At 35.2% G+C, this 18,102-nt stretch overlaps 1 protein-coding gene, 1 long non-coding RNA gene and 1 other non-coding gene across 3 annotated transcripts in view; 2 read left to right on the forward strand and 1 right to left on the reverse strand.

Moving 5' to 3' along the window:
• The window catches only part of NAALADL2 (N-acetylated alpha-linked acidic dipeptidase like 2), a 948,145-nt gene that overhangs the window by 905,437 nt on the left and 24,606 nt on the right, over nt 1-18,102 (forward strand). The gene's annotated exons all lie outside the window — the stretch shown is intronic.
• Nucleotides 4,909-5,012, forward strand: LOC115837486. The gene has a single exon (XR_004032518.1). It is a non-coding gene; the product is annotated as a U6 spliceosomal RNA (small nuclear RNA).
• On the reverse strand, nt 10,861-13,658 carry LOC105740554. The gene is made up of 3 exons (XR_001116604.2): nt 13,583-13,658; nt 12,266-12,488; nt 10,861-10,947 (listed from the first exon to the last, which is right to left on the reverse strand). It is a non-coding gene; the product is annotated as an uncharacterized LOC105740554 (long non-coding RNA).

Raw genomic sequence — 18,102 nt, forward strand, 5'->3', positions numbered from 1 at the left:
TAAGCAACGGAGACATATTTAAAAATTAAGTGACACAAGTTCTCTTTCCCCAGAATCACAGCAGTGAAGTATTTCCTTCATGTTTAATTTTCCATATATCGTCCTTCCCTTTATTAAACCTTTGCTAATTGCTTGCCAATCGAGGGGTTGCAACATCTTATAGAAAATAGTTTGAGGAGGGACATTAAATATGCAGTAAAGAAAAGAGTAAATAAGGGCCGGGCGCAGTGGCACGCGTGTAATCCCAGCACTTTGGGAAGGCCGAGGCAGGTGGATCACGAAGTCGGGAGATCGAGACCATCCTGGCTTAACACGGTGAAACCCCGTCTCTACTAAAAATACAAAAACTTAGCCAAGCGTGGTGGCGGGCGGCTGTAGTCCCAGGTACTCGGGAAGCTGAGGCAGGAGAATGGTGTGAACCCAGGAGGCGGAGCTTGCAGTGAGACGAGATGGCGCCACTGCACTCCAGCCTGGGGGACAGAGCAAGACTCCGACTCAAAAAAAAAAAAAAATTAAATAAATAAATAAAGCGTAAATAAAATATCTAAGTAGCACTAGCTTTCAAAATAAATCTTGGGACTCTAAATGACAAACTTTTTCGAGTAGAAAAGACTTCTCTCAAATCACTTTCTTTGGGTGTTTGGGGAGTACTGTTGTAAGCATCGTGGTCTTCTGGGGCATATTCTCCTACATGTTTTAACTTTTGACATTTAAACTACGTTTTAGATTTTGGCACCAACCATTTTGTGGTTGAAATTTAATATCTTTTTAAAAAATGCTTCTTCCTAGCTTATTTTAGCAAATTTCAGCAAGATTTCCAGCCTTGTCACAAATTACTCCAATGTGTAAGGGTATGAGTCCTTGAGGCTGCTGTTGTGTCTCTATCTCCTTTCTTCACTCACCCATACACTAGCTTATATAGTCTTAAAATGAGAGAGCAATAATTATTGCCCTCTCTTTTATTTAAAGTGGTTGGACTAAACTGAACAGAAACAGAAAGATCTTGATTTTAATCTTTTAGTATACAAATAGAAAGCAATGGGATTTCAAAACTGCTCCAAACAAAAATATAATGACAAAGGATTTCTATTAATACACTGCTAATAATATGTGTGTAAGGTATATGAACATGACCCCACATTTATACATTAAGAGGGCACATCTCCATAAAATCTCATCTTTATTCTCTCTCCACATTTAAAGAGATAGCAGTTAAACAGCAATAAGTGTTTCCTTTCTCCCCATTCTGACACACATATACACACACACACTGCTGCATTACTGTGCTGAGATAGGTTTATAGGGAAATTTTACAAAAGGATAGGAAATTTGGTGTGGCTTTGGAAAAGAGAATCAGGGATTCACTATTTCATTTGGATTGATTTGAAAGGCATGAGAAAACAAGGAAGCAAACATGAGCCAGTGTCTAATTCTGGCTGCTAGATAGAAATGAAATAGGACTCTTAGGAAAAGTGAACATCCTCAAACACCACCATTAGAGATGAATTAAAGGCTAATTATTATATTTAAAACAAAACTATTGATTATGGTCCAGTATCCCATTTTTTGTTCTTATGTATGGTATTTCAGCTACATCTTGGCTAAGTAGACTATAGGGACTATCTAAGTAACTACACTTATATTATTGTTTCTTTGGGAAAACACTTCTGAGTTCCAAACAATGGCGTAATCAGGAGTATGGAGGGCACAGCCCATTTGTAATTTGAGGGACAGTGTACGTATGTGTATATACATGTGCATGCCTTTGTGTGTCTGACATTGTGTCCTTATGGAAGATGTCACAGCAGGTTCATAACAAAGGAAATTATTTCAGAGATTGCCAGAATGACCTTGTGGAAGTTCAGGGGACCATTTCAAGCTAATCCAAGCCAAGACCATTTTCTTTGTTAGCATCCTTGAAAGCAGAAAAATAGCAATGTAAATGTCAAGATGCTTCTGCCTTTAACCAAGAATAAACAAAGAAAGCAATCCACTAAAAGTACTTTTCAAACACATAAGCTCCCAAAACTTTGCTTTTGAAAGATGTTAGAACCAGTTTATATTTAGGCAAGCAATGACATGAGACAGAACTATTAAAAAGCCACATTTCTCAGGTATTATATGATCAGTTTCCAGCTTCGTATTCAGAACATACCTAATTTTAAGAGGTTGAAACCCAAACCCCCCAAATCACTTCAGAATAACAATGATCTCATTATACAGTTTTCATGGTGTTTTAATTAGAGTTGGTTACATAAGTCTCAATAGGACCTCATGTTCCGTGTTTGATTGGGATAATGACTACTTTGTTCAGGTTGTACTTTCTTTTAGTGAGGTGTGGGTGGTCTGAATGGAACTAAAATCTCACCATTGTTTTTCTTGTCGTTAATTCTATCAGCAATGCCTCTGATTTCTTTAGACTATGAAAAATAACTAGTGATTAAGAATTACCATAATGCTTTTAACATATTTTAATAGCAACTACTTGCACAAAAGAATCTATGTATGCATACAAAATTTTATAATCTACACAATGACAATGTAAAATTTCCAAAAGAAGGTGGAAGACCTGGCTCGTATACAAAATCTTTGTAACGTTGATCATTATATACGTTCCCTTTTACCCTTTTATGAATAAATACATATATTAGTTTTATAATTATGTATCCCTTTAACATTTTTAAAGTTTCCATTTCTAAAAGCAGCAAAAAAGCCCCCAAATTTTAAGAAAAACCAGATTAACATACCGAAATTCAAGCCTCATTTTTTTCACTCATTTTGTCAATATTAAAACAAAGAACATATCTCATTTTAACAGGCAACGTTCAAATACAATTTGATTAGACATTTATAAACTTGTTTTAAAAATTTCAACTGACAATGAAATAAGGGTAATTAGTCTGAGATCTATCTAGTCTGCTAGTATCAAAATAGAAATCCTTGTGTGTATAACTGTTTGGATTTTATAAAAATGTCTCTTTCAATTTTAAGGTATATTCTCATTTTAAGTGAGAAAAAATTACTGTTGTCATATTTGCAAGTCAAGACCCATTGCCAGTCTGAGGGTGTTTTGACTTGATGATGCATTGAATAATTAAGACTAACAATAACAACAATACTTTCCATAGAGGATGATTTATTTATGCCAGGCACTGTGCTGCACATTTTTCATGTATTATTTGTAACACTTCTAACAATCCTGCCAGATTGGTCTTATTATTCCCTTTATACGTATAAGAAAACCGAGGCTTAGGAAAAGTTCACATGCGGCAGAAATGGGATTCAAACATAGTTTGTTTTCTCTAAAAACCACCACTCTTTCTACTTGACAATACTGCATACATTTGATCCAAATTATCCCTAGTTTGCTCAGAAATCACCAATAAGTTTAATTAGATTATAGTGTTAATATAGCCAGATATGTAGAGATTACGTTTTCCACGTTTCAGAGTTACATCCCCTAACTTGATAGTGACAAAATTGCATCTGTGAGGCACCAAATTTATCCCTACTTCTGGATAAGAGATATGCCTTATTGTCCTGAATCAATAAAATTATCTTGTCTCAAAATAGTGTCTATCCCTTCATGTTCCTGTAAATCTTAGATGTAATTTGAAAAGTAGGCATATTTGTCTGCTAAGTCTCATATACTATAGTTAAAAATGTTTTTACATAAATAACAATATAGTATAGAGGGGGGTTCAGTAGACGGGGAACTTACAGTTGTGGGCTGAAGACCCAAAAGACTCCAGAATAAGTCACTCAACTTCCGTGACATTTATTCTCTAATCAATTAAGTAAGAAAAGATAAACTAGTGAATCTCTAAGATAATGAAAATATAGTTGAGGAAGTATTCATAACTAATACAATTCACTTCCATATTTTTAAGTGCATTTCAGGGAAATAATTATTTCAATGGGGGAAGAAAAATAATGAAATCTACATTCCCTATGAAACCATGTTAGACATTTTAGCATTTGTTTCTCTCTCCTTTATTTTATCCGCTATTTTATTTTATTTTTATGTGTATAAATATCTTTCTGATTTAATATGATCCAAAGAGAATTAAGAGAAAGGATCATGCTGAGTATTTTCTTTCTACGGAAGCACCTAAAACCTCATTTTGCTACATAATGAAACTAAAGTTTCCAATTGCTGTGTAAATCATGTGTTTAGGAGATGAAATGCTCAGGAATCATTTTGCACTTGACATTTTCTAAATTATGAGTAGCAAAATTTTCTTATAATAAGTAGATCTGTAAGCCACAAAAAAAAATATGGAGCAAGTATAGCATATTGAGATGATACACAAAGAAAGGACAGGGAGCCAATAGGCACGAGTCTATAAAGCACACAGTTAGTCCTGTACACCATCCCCAGTGGAATCTTTTGTTCAAATGAAAGCTTACATGAGCTACCCTAGTTGACAAGGAAAGGAATATGAGTGTTGCCTCTTTTTCCACAATCACCTCGAAGGAGTACATGATTTGCCAGCCACTACACTTGATTGTGCTGCTTAACCAGTCTGCTTGCTAAGAACACAAGACTACACCATTTTCAACTGATTAAAAAAATAGGTCTGTAAATTTATAATCATACTTAGGTTAGATCAAGTTGGAAATTTATAAGGGCAATAACGGATGAAATGGGAAGTACTCATCCCATAGTCTATAATTAGAGCTAAATTTAATACATGATTTAATGTGCAATTGATATAATCCTTAAAAAACTGCAACAAACCCTCAAATTACATATTGTGAGGTTCTAGTATTTCCTCCCAGTCTACCTTTATCTGACAGGTTTCACTGAGAAAGTTAGAAGGCAATCTGGATATTCAAATTAGGAATAATTTGAATAGAATTGTAAGTTTGGGCATTAGAAGTGTTGAAGATATAAAAGTGAAGGAAATGCTCACTTTGGTATCACATATATTAAAATTGGAATGATACAGAGATTAGCATGGCCCTTGCCCAAGGATGACATGACGATTCATGAAGTGTTCCATATTATTATAAATAAAAAATATATATATTTTAAAGTCAAGGAAGCTTGAAGTTTCCTTAGCTTTCTTTAAGCTAAGTTTCATAGAATCAAGAACTGCTAGAACTGAAATAGAACCTTCAATGACAGTTCCAGTCGCCTGCAGTTCTCAGGCAGGCAACTTCCAGCAGCTCTCGGAGAAATTCTGTGAATCTCTTTCTGACGTTTGCCTGCTTGTCTGCCTGCAACCGTTGCTGAAGAAAGCAGATTCGGTTCTACTTCTGCCTTCCAAATCCTGCATGATGATTGTTGCAAATTTTGTGTTTTTTACTGCACTTCGAAAAATGTTTGTTGACTAATTTATCCAGAGAAACTTTCTTGGTCCTTTATGCCGTTTTCCCTGGATCTTAAAAGAACTGGAACCTGCCTTGTGCCATAATTGGCCATGGTGGGGTTTTATTGGGGTTTTGTCAGCCCACACCAGGTTTTATTGGGACTGTTCCATGTATAATACATGTCCATATCAAACAATGGTTAGGCTATCAGGATACTGCCTATGAGAATTTTAAGAACTAAATAAAACTCATGTACCAGGCACTTAATATACTCAATATTGTGAAGACCATATCTCTGGTCTTCACAATAGCTTATGTAATAATTGTTGGAGCTGGTAATTTTACCAGGACTTTCTTGTTTCAAAGCCATCTCTCTCTTTCCATGTACTCCCAGGGGCTCTGTACACACTTCTTTGATCTATCAGATTACTCATCCAGGTAGATATTTTCCCCATTGTGTTGGTAAGGGCTCTGAAGTTCAGAAAAATTAGTTTTTTTTTCTTCAAAGTTACCAGAGATGGTAAATTACATAAATTGGTTAAGGGATAGTATCTGGTTGCAGCCATTCTGAATTTTATTTTAAAAAAACAAATTTGGCCAGGCATTTGTTTGTTGACAAACAAAAGTGGCTCATGCCTGTAATCCTGGCACTTTGGGAGGCCAAGGTGCACAGATCACTTGAGGTCGGGAATTTGAGACCCGCATGGCTAACATGGCGAAACCCCGTCTCTACTAAAAATACAAAAAATCAGCTGGGCGTGATGGTGCGTCCCTGTAGTCCTAGCTGCTCAGGAGGCTGAGACAGGAGAATCACTTGAACCTGGGAGGCAGAGGTTGCAGTGAGCTGAGATTGGTCCACAGCACTCCAGCCTGGGTGAAAGAATGAGACTTTGTCTCAAAAAAAAAAAAAAAAAATTGTAGTAGCTTGACAGACTGGAGTGGTATAAAAAGAATATTTAAAACTGAGTTTGAATAAAATGATCATATTGTGAACCAAAAGAGAAGCAGAATATATTTTATCTTACACATACAAAAATGGATATTTAATACTTTGCTATTTCTCTTGACTGTAAGATTAATGCCTATGGCTTGAGTAATATTTAGTTTTTTGCATTTCCTGATTCTCTTTTTAATCTTACTACCTTTCTTACCTGTAAGTTAGAATTTGATGTCACTTTTTCAAAATACTTCTCTAAAATTACAACTGATTCCATTATACTTATTAATTCAGCTAGTACGTAGTGTCTACCATATGCAGAACTGTACCAGACACTGAGAATACAATGCTCAAAAATATAAATATCAACCTTACCCTTTAGAACTTTACTTTCTATTGGGAAGAAACAGAGAATAAGCAGACAAAAGACCAAATAAATATGTAATCACAAACTTTACAATCGTCTTGAAGGAAAGAAACACAACCTTTTCCTTTAGGGTAGCTAAATAGATTTGGGGGATTAACTTGGGCTGAGACTGAAAAAACTAAACAAGGGCCTAGAGGCCATAGAGAGGGGTTAAGTATTATTTTCAGGGCCTTTAATATCTGATTACAGGTAGATTGTAACATACTTTTTATCTATTTATGTATAATCTATCATCATGTATTCTGTATATCTCTGATTGCTATGTAAAAAAACAGATTTTAGAGGTAATGGAAGAAATGGAAAAATTAGAAATGATGTGATCTTTTAATAATCTAGGCATGTCAGTCAGGATTTTCCAGAGAAACAGAACAATAGGACAATAGGAGATTGCATGTATATGTGTGTGCATGTGTGTGTGTGTGTGTGTGTGTGTCTCTGTGTGCGTCTGTGTATAATTTTAAGGAATTGGTTCATATGACTGAGGAGGTTGGCAAGTCTGAAATCTGTGGACAATGAAGGCTGACAACTCAGGGAAGAGTTGATGTTATAGTCTTGATTCCAATATCTGTAGGTAGGCTGTAGCAGGCTATAAATTTAGTTAGAATTTCTATATTATATTAATAGTCTAAGGCAGAGGTTTTTTTTTCTTCAGGATGCCTCCTGTTTTGCTTTTGAGGCCTCCAACTGATTAGATGAAGCCTACCTACATTATCAAGGACAATCTCCTTTACTTACAGTCAGCTGATTGTAAATGTTAATTACATCTGTAAGACACCTTCACAGCAACATATGGACTAGTGTTTGAACAAACAACTGGGCAGTATTGACTCACTACATTGACATGTAAAATTAATCATCACAGAGATCATGTTGGTGGGAATGCAAATATAGAGAAGATTAATTTGTAACATTTCAGACATATAATCTACAAAAACTTGCTGATGGATTAGGTATGAGGATGAAGATGAGGGAAGAAATCAAGAATAACAGCTCTTTCCCATGAGCAGTGGATTTTAACAGCTATGATATAGAAAGAATGAATCTTTTCTAAATGGGATTCTGCTGACTTCAGCTCAAATAATGATTGACAAGGCAAGATTACTTTTGTTATGCATTTTAAATGACTAAATAATCTTGAGAAGAAGTTCTGTTTGTATATGTCTAGTTATATTTGGCTAATCCTAACGTAGACTAAAAATTTGCCTTGCCTTCTCTTTCTCATCCAAAATAATTGCATGCAAATAGTAATCTGCTCTTTAAGCAATAATGCGAAATGGGAGGAAACATAGCCAAATATTTCTGGAAGGGATAGCCTTCAAATGTGCCAGGTACAGTGCCTCCGATTTTTTTATTGCTAATCATAGTAGGTCTCATCTTCTAATCAAAGCTTACATATGCTACACCAGGGAGTTTGGATGATATGCTAACTCAATCTAATTTTACACAATATAATTCAAAAGCCAATAAAATGTAGCCTTGTCAGACACAAAAGTTTTAGAGGGAAGAATGTAATATAGGCACCAAATGTTAAGTATCCTCTCTGCAGGTGGTTTGTACATTTCCCGTGTTTCCAATTTCTCTTTTCTTAACCATGAAATTAAATAGATAGCTTTGAACAACTAAAGAATAGAAATTTTTTCAAAGCTGATTCATAATGCCATCTTTTTTCCTGAAATAGAATATCACATGGGTGTACAGAAAGTCATTTCAGACATAGAGAGTTAAGAATTAAAAATGTAGTAAAATATTTTTCTAGATTAACTACTAGAGGTTGATGAGTACCTATGCTTCATTTTATTTCAGAAAATGTTTGCCCTTTTATTTTATATATTTAGTATTGTAAGTCACAATTGAAAGGCTTGATAATCCATAAAATCATATTTTCCAAAGTCAAATTGTTAATTTTGCATACAATTTTGATTAGGTGTAGACAGGTTCCATTTATCTTAACTCATTAGTGTTAACACTATATTAGTAGATTTTCTATGTAGATTAAACTTTCTCTAAGTAAATCAAAGGTTTTGTGATTCCCATTTTACTTATTTCATAAAATTTTAATATCTATTATGTAAAAGGCACAACCTAAATGTATTAGTTTCCTGTGGCTTTCATAACAAATTGCCACAAATTAGGTGGCTTAAAACAACAGAAATTTATTCCTTTCCAGTTCTGGAGGCCAGAAGTCTGAAATCAAGAGGTCAGCAGGGCATTCCCTTGTTTGTGACCACATCACTCCAATCTCTGCCTCAGTCTTCACATGGCCTTCTCTTCTTTGTGTATCTACTTAATCTCTCCCCATCTATCTTTTACAAGGAGACTTGTGATTGGATTTAGGGCTCATTCACATAATACAGGATAATCTCCATATATCAAAATCCATAATCACATCTCTATTAGTCTGTTGTCATACTGCTAATAAAGATATACCCGAGACTGGGTAATTTATAAAGGAAAGAGGTTTAATTACTCACAGGTCAGCATGGCTGTGGAGGCCTCAGGAAACTTACACGTAGCAGCAGCAAGAAGTGCCGAGCAAAAGAGGGAAAAGGCCCTTATAGAACCATCAGATCTCCTGAGAACTCACTCACTATCATGAGAACAGCAAGAGTTAACCACCCCATGATTCAATTACCCTCTACTGGGTCCCTCCCAAGACATGTGGGGATTATGGGAACTACAATTCAAGATTTGGATGGGGACACAGCCAAACCATATCAACATCTGCAAAGACACTTTTTGCAAATAAGGTAGCATTTACAGGTCCTAGAGATCAAAATCTGGATGTATCTTTACAGTCAACATTCAGCTCAATGCACCAGATAATACAAGGAATATGAGTGTAGATTAGACAGTGGCTTTCTTCTGAATAGATGTGCTAGTTTATTAAGCTTTATTTTTTTGTTGTTTTTGTTGCAATCCCAACCTTGTATACCATCTTGTGTTAACCTGGAGCTAGGACTCTACAAACTGCATTTTCGCTTTGCCAGTTGACTCCCTGATAAACTCTAATAAGAAGCAGTAAAAGAAAGCTGGAAGCCAAGAGGAGGAAGAAAAGATGCTTCTATTTACAATTTGTTCCTGTTTTTGCTTTCTTTTCCTGTCATTGTCACCCTAACAATGCTTCTTCACCTAAGTAGTGACAGTTCATTCTAGTAGTAGTTAGCACTGATTTTCAGTTTTTCCAACATTAGTTAAATCAGACTCACAATACTCATCAGAGACACCAGCGCGATCGTACTAAAGTCCTTCCTCATAGGTCTGGGGTCCAGTTACACAGGGTTCCATCTCTGATCTCAGAGACATCAGTTATAGCTAAGCAGTGGCCCCTATTCAGAGGCCTGACTTTCAACTTCACAGGACACTTCCTTTGAGCTTCTCAGCTTTAATAATTCCAAATATTTCCATTCTCCAACCCTAGGAATAGTAGATCCTTCCTGCTGTCGTAACCTAACTTCTGTGACATTTTAGTGTTTCTTCTGAAACATTTTAGTGTTTCTCTATGCCTTAGAATCTAAAATACATATAAAATATCTTCAACAATAACTGCCAAAAAGGTGAAGAAATAGTTACAGAGAAATCGAGGAGTAAAAGGTTTGTGTTATTGTTTTCTTCAGCTGGGGTAGGATTTAGGCAGGCATCATGGTAACAAGTAGATGGTACTTAAGCAGGATCTTATAATTAGTAGACTCCAGTCTTCAAGAGATGGTAATGAGAAAGTGGAAGGGTATTTCTCAAGAAAACCTTACTGAAAGGTATCACAGTTGTTCTGTTTCTCAAAATCTACTTAAATAATATTTAACCTCTTGTTGATTGAAGGTCAAGTTATATATTCTTTTATAACACAATAGAGTCCTCAAAGAGTGTCATTTGCCTGTATGACAAAATAACTACAGATGGTTTGCTGCTGAAAACTAGAAAAATGAATGAATAGTTTAGTGTTCTGTTATTTCTTTTTTTCATTTCTGTATTTTTATTGGTTACTTCTAATTGATGTCATTGTGTCTAGCTGCTAGAACCTGCTGGTGATTGCTTCAGTTATTCAGTTTTCTTCTACCTCTCTTAAGGGACAGTCTGTTGGGCTTTGTGAGTTATTTGCCCTTCCAAGTGCTATTTAAGGTTATTTTAATGTGATTGCAGTGTGCAGGAATCATGACTTCAGAGTAAGTAGGAATGTTACTGTCCATAAATAAAGTCCTCTCGATCGTAGCTCTCTTTCTGGTACAGGAGAGTATAATTTTAACTTTTCCTGTAGTTCAGGGGTATTCATCTTAAAGTGATAATCAGAAAAATGTTTGCTGAGAGATCTTTGAAACTTACATGTTTTTGGCTTAACACGCCAATATCTAAGGTTCTCCAAAATGAACACTTGTTATAAGATCATAAAAAAAAATGACAGTAAACACTAGCTATTTGCTACTGATTGAAAGGCAGTGAGTTAACATAAGTGAATTCTGCCAGTAAGGTTGACTGAATTTGAGACCATGAAGCCGACCGTATATCCACTCTTTCCCCATATAACATATGTGGTTTATCGTGTCCACATAGTCTCTTTTCAGAGATTGTAAATTATACTATTTATGAACTCTTGAAGACTGAAACACAATTGGTGCTTGAAGGTCAAGGCAGCAAACTGCATCCTAAATTCCTATTTATTGATGATGTATGGTACAGTTAGTAGTATACTTTGTGCTGCTATAATTAAAGATCTGTCGATGTTTCTAATACACACTATTATTTTAGGGTTTGATAACATGACCACTTATCTTTACTCTGAATTACATGATGAAAGGCCTCAGCGGTGGGAGGACATCTTCAAGTTCTTTTAACAAGATTGTAAGATATTTATATGCTTTCCTTGATACTAAAATTCTGAACAATAAGATTTATGGTAAGCTAGACATAAACAGGACCTCTGTACAGGCAGCATGCAGCCAAAAATGTTTGACTTACATGAATGTTAAGAAATACATTGTTATTTCAGATTTCCATTTCATTACCTATATTCATTTTAAAAGAAAAGGTTAGAACAAAAATTTTTTAAATCCTTATTTGTAAAAAATACCTGGCTTATTCCTACTACTCCCTTATCAGATGTCTATAAAGAGTATACAGAGCCTAACAATATAGTAAAGTAGATATAAGTAGTTATAAGCCTAACAATATGGTAAAGTAGACGTAAGTAGTTATAAGCCTGACTCATTGGTTTGTTTGCAGAAAAAAAAAATAATTCTAAATAATTTTTTTTAAGGAACTCAGTTAGCTGTTTAGTTAAAAAATAGCCTGTGGTTGTGTGATCTGGACCTATATAGATCTATGCTCTTCAGTGGTAGCCGCTAGCAATGTGTGGCTACTGATAATGTGAAATGTAGTTAGTGAAAATTAAGATGTTAATTAAGATGTATAAAGTGTGCATTTGATTTTAAGACATACTACCGAAAAATAAAAATAAAGTGAAAATATAACATTAATAATATGTATATTGATTCATGTTGAAATTATAATATTCAGCAAATAAAACTACTTCATTTCTTTCTCTTTTAGTTTAATATACTACTAGAAAATATAAAATTACATGTGCAACTTACATTATAGTTCTACTGTATAGTGTTGCTGTAGATGTTCCCAAATATCCCACATTTTTTCTTATAGATGATATACCCAATTGACTTGAGTTGACTCAAAGTAGGATGTTTGGCTTATGATATATCCAAGATACGATCAGAAAGTAGTAAGCCCCCCCCATTTTTTTTTTTTTTTTTAGAAATTCTCCATTACCCCAGCTGTGGTTGGTGATGTTGTTACAGGTATCTGTGATAGTGGATGGCAAATATAGAAGCAGGAAGATGTAAAAGGGAAAAGTAAATATGGGAGTCCATAGGAGTGAGTGTCTGAGACATTAAGTAAAACAAAACAAAACAAAATTCAAACGTAAAATACTGGTTGAATGTAAATTCGTTCATCTGTCATACTTAATATAGAAAAGGAATATTTTCTTTATCCTTGAATAATATTATTTTCAGATGAAATTACTTGTAGTAATAAGTTATTACTCCAAATTCACCTTATAGCTACTAAACTTCTGCAACTATAATCTGATTTCTCTAAAGCCTCATTAAAACAAACAAACAAAAACTGCTATTTGCTTCATTCATAAATTCATTAATTCAGTAAACATTTATGTGCCTATTCTATTCTAGGCATTATGCTTGAAACTAGATGATCCAAAGGTAAACTACTTTCCCTTTCAATTCTCATTAGATGTTTCCTTAGCATTCTTTTGCTAATTTGCGATGTCTATTCGCCTGAATTCATCTAAGTCTGTAATCATGGATGAAATTGCTTTGGGCACCCCATCAGAAAGAATCACTGAAACCTGACCCCAATGTGTTATCATACACAGATACCACAAGAGTCAACGGAGAAGCAATAGTGTGTTAACATCACAGGAGTCCTCGTGGGCTAGAAGAGTTGTAGCAGTGGTTAGGCAGGACACTACCACGCTTGTAGTATTAGTGGACAATAGCAAATAAATTCTATTAATAGAATTGAGTCATAAAGTATTTTAACTGAGCCAGCACAGGAGCTGTCTTTTTTCATCCCTTTATGTCTTACCGTCTGTATCCTTTTCTCCCTCACTTCCGTCTAAGAGTAAAAGCGATTTTTTCCAAAGCTAACTTGGTCACCTCTATTCTTGACTCCTTCTTCTCCTACCTTATGGCCTTGCTCTATCAATTTTCAGAACTCTTCTCACCTTCATTTCTACACATTATCAATCATTTTGGTTGCTGCAGTGATTTCTGCCCTCTGATTTGAAAACATACTTCCAAGGCCTATCTTAAAACAAATCAGACATTCTCCCCTCAACTCTTTCATATTACTGTCCTCTCCTCCATTTGACATACCTCCCCAGTAGGGTAGTCGCCTGTTCGCTTGCTGTCTTTCATCCTGTGTCGCTCATTCATTCTTTAAGCCTGTAACACTGGCTCTCTTTTCCCCCATCCAACATTCTAATTCTCTTATTGTCCTTACATTACCAACAACTGCCATTCAGAAAACACAGTCTTTTTTTTTCTCTCCAGTCCTTATTTGTTTGTACCTCTCTGACCAATTCTTTTATGGACACTATCGATTACCATTCTTAGTAAAGTGAATACAACTTAAAATCTGTCTTCAACTGCTTAATTTGATTTTAGCAGATTTCCCCTTTTATTTACCTGTTGCAGTCCCTTTACATTAAGAAACAGTTATCCCAAAGTCTGCATCTCAAAGACTGGACTTTGATCCCAATTTTGCTTAATGAAAGTTCTTCAAGAAATTTTATAGAAAGTTTGTCAATGATTAAATCTCAATTCATGATTTTTTTCCCCTCTATCAAAAGGGGCAGACATTTAACAGGGATACAGTGAATAAGAAGGGAATAGAGTCAGAGTTTCTGAGGCACATATCTGAAGGTTATATTCTTTATTTTTATATTTTTGCTTTTGGAACAATGTCTTTATTATGCTCAGAAAATAACCGCTGGTTCAACCCTAAATTGGTGAATTAAAAGAGATACAGATTTAAATGTTTAGGGTGGGTGGGTGAGTGCTTAATATCTGTAATAAACTGAATCCATTGTTAGAAAACCTTTTCAGGCAACTATCTCATACTATCTAACTTTACTTTGAAAGGGAAGCAGTGTCATGGAGTAAGGAGGAAAATTTATTTGCTGTCTTCTTATTGACGAAGCTGTGAATTTTTGTCAGTTTGGGGTTTGCTACACTCTGGCAAGTTGGAAAAGGTCTATTTTGTTGTTTCTTTCAGAAGCTTTTTTTCTGTCATGCATGAGTTTCCAATTTAGCTCCTGTTGGAATATTGTTTGAAAATAAATCCAAAACCAGTTAAAATATTGAAATTAAAACCCTTTCAATAATGCGCTTTTCTGAATCTTGACTCTACTATGCAAGGGCTATATGATGTTAACCTAAACTCTCTGTGCCCCGTTTCTTTCTCTATAAAATGGAAATAATAATAATACCTATGACATTAAGTTGTTTTGAGGGTGATAGGCATTAAAATATGCAAAATGCTTGGAATATGAGTAAGCATATACTACATGTTCAAGAATTAGCAGTTATTACTTTTATCACTATTAATTTATGCAATCAAATTTATTTAGTATATACTGTTTAGAAACCTGGAGAAATACACAATGAACAAGAAACTCGTGTTCTTCAGGAGCTTTGCCAAGAAGAGACAAGTATCCGTCAGAGTTACAAGGGTGTGTGACTAGTGCTATGATAAAACCATCAGCCTCTGTGGTTGCACTCAGAATAAATCAACAAACTCTGCCTAGGGTTGTTGGCAAAACGTGAGTAGTTGGACTCTGAACTGTGTTAAATTAGTGCTGTAGTTTATCCAGACCACAAAAGTCTTTCCTTTCATCAGTATCTCTGAGAGTCAGTAGCTGGATCTCCCCCATAATCCAAGTCAGAAAATGTAGAACATTTTCTCAATAATTTACCATGATCTTTAAAAAATTACACAGAATTTGCTTCTCTCAACCTACTGATGAACTTCAAGATGCGTTTTCTCTAATAGTTTAAAATATGTTTAGCATAATGTTTTCATATGTAGTCTGTGTATATACCACTACTATTGGCTGTCTGATTATTCTGACCTGCATACACCTTTTAAAATAATCTTTCTTCTTTGTGACTAACATATGTCTGGCTAGAAAACCAACACCTTCCTATCTAAAGCAATATAAAATCTAAAGTTATTTGGTGGGGTTGAATTACTAGGGATGTGGAGGAAGGGAGTCATTCCCTGTGAAGCACAGTCCATAGTGCCAGATAGATTTTTCCTGGTTTGACCATAAGAATATATACAGAAAAAAAGTAGCACTAGGAAAGTAGAGTAGTTACAGAAAAGAGAATGGGTGGCATTTTCAATTAGTTAATGGCATGGTCAAATATAAAAGGGCAGGTAGTTTATTTGTATAGACTCTTAAAAGGCATGATATGTACTTGGCCTAGCAGTGACCTATAGAAGTGGTCTCTCCCTTGTTCCTGGAAAGTTCCTTTTGGATGAACTCTTTCCTGGGCAGGAGATGTCATCTGATGGTCTCACAGCTCTGTGTTACTAAGGACAAAATCAGTTGAGAATTATGGGGCTGTTAGATTATGTGCCCAAGGAAGCAAAACGCAAACATCTCAAATAATAGCATAAGTAACACATACAAAGCTTTTTATTGTATATGCCAGGCATTGTGCTAAGCACTTTACATGTTTCAGCTCATGTAATTATTATAAAAACTCTAGGTTGTAAGGACTAATATTTTCCATTTTACAAGTGGGGAAGAAGAGTTTCAGAGTTAAAGAACTTTAATGTGCTCCAGATCATGGAGAGAGAGAATGGTGGTGATGGGCCAGGAAGCTTGTCTTCTAGGGGTAGGGGAGGCAAAATGTCTTCTCTACCCTCCAAGGGCTTCTTGCTGAGCCTAGGAATTAAACTTACCTAAGGCAAATTAACAGGAGAAAAGCATACAAATTTTATTTAGTAATTTTTACATGTACATGAGAGCCATCACACACACACAAAAAATGAAGACTCAAAGAAATGAAGTTGAATGCTTATATATTAGGCTGAACAAAGAATAGTAAATTGTGGAAAAGCGGCAAGACAGAGGGGTGTGGGCTAGGGCAGTTAGCTGTGGAAAAGTGACTAGGAAGATAAGATTGGCTGGTTAGTTCAACAAGATTTATTTGTGTAGATTTTTGTCAGCCTCCACTTCCCTAGTGATAAGCATGTCTTTCACATAGGAATTTAATCTCCTGCTTTCAGGAAGAAAAAGGAAGTTCAGAGTGCCTGTCTTGCATCTGCTGTTCTTCAATGTTTTTTACTCTAAATAACAAATAGGCCAAAGCGGCATATTTGGGGGCAGTGTATTTTCATCTCTTAAAGGGGAAATAGCATGAACTGTACACTTAGATGAACATAATTTTGATACTGACCACTCAGTATTTTCTTCTTATTTTTCCCTCTCTCTGTTATTGATATTACTTTTTAGATGTAATTCATTGTTTTTCAAAATGTTTACCTCTTTAAAGTGTTCTTCCTACCTCACTCAGTAGGGCAAAAATAATAATGTATTCTTTATAGCATTAAGCATATAAACTTAGGTATTCAGGGGAACCCCACGCTATGCATTCAAGTAGGATAATTAGTGGTATGAGTAGTATTTCTGTAAATAAAGTTTTATTTTGACAAAGCAAATATGATGCAAATTAAGATTTGGGAATATAATGGGAATATAATGAAAATTAAGGTTTCTTGAAATGAAGAGTGTGGTAATTTGAGAATATCAAGACAGGCTGCTGTGGAAATTTTCAACAACCTTTAAGTAATGCAAGGTTTTCTATCTTCACTTTCATGCCTATAAACTATATTATCAGCCCTTTGTTTCTTAGAACAGAAATACGTTTGTTTAGTGTGGAATGTCTTTTATTCTTACTGATTTTTATTACTATCACATGTAATATTTCGTAGTATAATTAGCAGCTTAGTGTTCTATGATTTGGGGGGACAAAAATATTTAGAATTTTTCCTCATAGTCAGGGCCTGGCACAGTGGCTCACGCCTGTAATCCCAGCACTTTGGAAGGCCGAGGCGGGTGGATCACGAGGTCAGTAGATCGAGACCATCCTGGTTAACATGGTGAAACCCCGTCTCTACTAAAAATACAAAAAAAAATTAGCCGGGCGTGGTGGCGGACGCCTGTAGTCCCAGCTACTCGGGAGGCTGAGGCAGGAGAATGGCATAAACCCGGGAGGCGGAGCTTGCAGTGAGCCGAGATTGCGCCAGTGCACTCCAGCCTGGGCAACAGAGCCGGACTCTGTCTCAAAAAGAAAACAAAAGAATTTTTCCTCATAGTCTAGGGTGGGGCTGATTAAACACAACACACTACACACACACGCAAACAGTATGTGTATACATATCACATATACAAATTTGCATATACATTTTTACATAAAATATATACATATATACACACATATCTCAAAAATGTACATAAAAATAGCAAATACTAAAGTAACAAGAATGGAAAAGAAATGGTTCCAAAATACTGTCAGACAAGATTTTTCTCTGAGCGGATGCTTTATGTGTTAATAAAACCACAGGAGGGCAAAGCTGATATGGTTTATCCTCAAAGCCTTTATTTATTCACAGCTGTTCAATAGTAGCAATAACGATTGATATCACTGTATCTCATCTCCATTTGGAAAGTGAAAAACAATTTTCAAATTCCATTAAAAAAGATAAAGCAAAATTTACCTTGCTACATAGAGTTGAACAGAAACATTCAATGAAGTCATTTTTTAAAAACTCTAACATGTCAAAATTTTAAGAATAGGCATCATTAAAAATGTTCTGTGATAAA

Source organism: Nomascus leucogenys, chromosome 11 (genome assembly GCF_006542625.1).
Source record: "Nomascus leucogenys isolate Asia chromosome 11, Asia_NLE_v1, whole genome shotgun sequence".
NCBI classification, from domain to species: domain Eukaryota; kingdom Metazoa; phylum Chordata; class Mammalia; order Primates; family Hylobatidae; genus Nomascus; species Nomascus leucogenys.